The sequence below is a fragment of the Nuphar pumila genome, chromosome 3 (genome assembly GCF_984573655.1).
Source record: "Nuphar pumila chromosome 3, dmNupPumi1.hap1.1, whole genome shotgun sequence".
NCBI lineage: Eukaryota > Viridiplantae > Streptophyta > Magnoliopsida > Nymphaeales > Nymphaeaceae > Nuphar > Nuphar pumila.
In genome coordinates, this window is record NC_143251.1 from 59796680 (window position 1) to 59799432 (window position 2753).

Below are 2753 nucleotides of genomic sequence, written 5' to 3' on the forward strand. Positions count from 1 at the left end.
ACTCCTGCTGAATCGGGGAAGGAACTGAAGAAGAAGAAGACTGAGCATAGTTCGGTCTTTGAAATGGCTGAGTAAAAGATGGCTGCCGAACTGGCTGAGAGGAAGAAGGCATCTGTATAGAAGACTGTGGATTCTTCCATGAAAAATTGGGATGGTTACGCCAACCCGGATTATATGTCGATGAAAATGGGTTATTTGGCGGTCTGACGTAACCCTGAGCTGCCTGAACTTGTTCTTGAACAAATTCAGGGTACTGAGCTGCTGAAGGGCACTCAGTGATCTCGTGTGTCGGACTGGCACAAAGAGTACACACCTGCTGTGTAGTGGATGGTCCTGAGAGAAGCTGGTCCAGCTTCTGAGCAATCATGTCTACTTTGCACTGTAGTGCAGTAGATGGACCAATCTCAAGAACACCAGCTTTCTTCTGAATGCTGGGTGTGGCTCTATCAGAATGAGAGCTCGAAGCATGGTGGAGTGAATTCTCGACCAATGTATCAAATAGCCTCCATGCTTCGTCCTCGCTCTTCAGCATGAATGTCCCACCGCATGAAGAGTCGATCATCTGACGATTCTTGTCAGACAATCCATCATAGAAACTCTGCACCAGTTGCCATTTCGGCACCTGATGATGGGGGCATTTCCTGAGGAGATCCTTCATTCTCTCCCAGGTCTCATGAAAGCGCTCACCATCTAGCTCTGAAAAGCTAGTGATGGCTCTACGATATTGGTTCGTGCGACCAATGGGAAAGTATTTCCGAAGAAACTCCTGTTGCAACTGATCCCAGGACTCTATTTCTACAGAATCTAAGGACTTTAGCCAATACTTGGCTTTGTCCTTCAATGAAAAAGGGAATAGAGTCAACCTCAACGCATCATCATCGAAATTCTGTATCTTAACAGTAGAACAGATTTCGAGGAATTCATCTAAGTGTCGGTAGGGATCCTCATGACTAAGGCCATAAAAGGATGGAAGCATTTGAATAATGCTGGCCTTAATCTCATAATGTGGCGCTCCTACATCGGGTCTCCGAATGCAGGATGCCTGAACATAGTCTGTGGGAATGAAGTATTCCCGCAGAGGGCGTGAAAGAACTGGGGGTGGAGGTGGAGGATCCATGTCAGCCATTGTTGCCGAACTTCGATGAGAATGTAAAATTCTCTCTGGGTTGTCAACAAATGGGTGTAATGGGGTTCCTAGACCTCGTCGACCCTGCATACACTGGTACTAAGACCAGATGTAAGCAAACGACCTAACTAAAAAAATTAACTAGCACAGATACTAAAATGTAAATAAGCAAATAACAGTAACTAAAAACAAACAAATATGCTATATAGCTATGTCAGAATTCTATACTAAATAATTAAATAACAAAGTAAACTATTCTAAAATGCTAAAACAAATAAATACAGGAAATCACAAACTATGTTTTTCTAAAACCCACCTGTCTAATCGCTCCTTGCAGAATGATAATTAAGTGAATCCTAAAAAGAACAATATGTGAATCCTATATTTACTAACTATGTTAATCCTATATTCACTTACTAATCCTACTAACTAAAAAGAAAAAAACTAATTAACTAACTAAAACAAAATAATAATAAATTAAACTCTAAGAAATAAAGTAATTAATTCGCCGTTCCCCGGCAACGGCGCCAAAATTTGGTTGATATTTTGGAATGCTCTTTTTTAAAACACTTATTTTCAATAAAACTTTGGAAAATCGTCAACCAAAAATATAAAAACCGACTTTCCACAAAGTGGTAAGTACGGGTCGATCCTCAGGGAACAGGAATTAATAACTACAATTCTAGAAAATTTAATTTATTAATATCAAATGGCAATCTACAATTATAAAGTGAATACAACTACAATTAAGCACTAAAAGAACACTAAACAAGCATTCAGTCTTCTGCTCCACACCAAGGGTATTTCTGTCTTTTCGCCACTTAGAGAATCTTCTCACTTGTATAATAACCCTGGAAACTAAATATGCTTTTCAACCTAAAAATGCAGAAAAATACAAAGTTAGTTTTCTATTTTAATTATGCAAACAACAACTAAAACTATATCTAATTCTACGAAAATAATAAACAAATGCTACTTATCAAACAAAAATTGAATAAAATACTAAATTAATTCTAAACTTAACCAAATTACTTCTACTAATGCTGTATGATGATTATGCAAATTCTAAAATACAGAAACTACTGAAAACAAACCTAAAATGCCGAAACTAAGAAAATTACGAAACTGCCCCTAACTAGTGTAAACTAGCAATCTGACAGGTTATCGGAAAACCACTGTTTGACAGGGAAAACGAGGTCCGATTTTCCCGCAATTTGTTCTGTTCTGCAACTGACAGATTAAACAAATTGACAGTTTTTACAGAATTGAAAAACAGTATCTGGAACTCCAGATATAAGCGTTTCAAATCTGGGAAAAATCAGGATATCGTCAGTCCTGTAATTTAAAATCCAGAAAAAGCGGTTTTCACAAAACGCTTAAAGATCAGACCAAATCAACTCCGAATGAACTGAAATTTGGTCTGCAGTTAAATAACACGTTAATAAAGTGAATAGAAGAAAAAAATTTGGAAAACACAGAATTTTTGCTCAGAAAATAATTCTGTTGCGACAGGGCAAAAATCTGGTTTTTATTTGAGTGCACTATTCACTTTATGAACCTGTTTACCCCCTATCAAATGTAATCTACACCTAATGCAATCTAAATGACATTGTATAACAGTGTATAT

General features: G+C 37.5%; 1 non-coding gene across 1 annotated transcript; it reads left to right on the forward strand.

Annotated features, from left to right (window-relative positions):
• The first annotated feature begins 620 nt into the window (after positions 1-620).
• On the forward strand, positions 621-723 carry LOC149842971 (small nucleolar RNA R71). The gene has a single exon (XR_016431300.1). It is a non-coding gene; the product is annotated as a small nucleolar RNA R71 (small nucleolar RNA).
• The last annotated feature ends 2030 nt before the right edge of the window (positions 724-2753 follow it).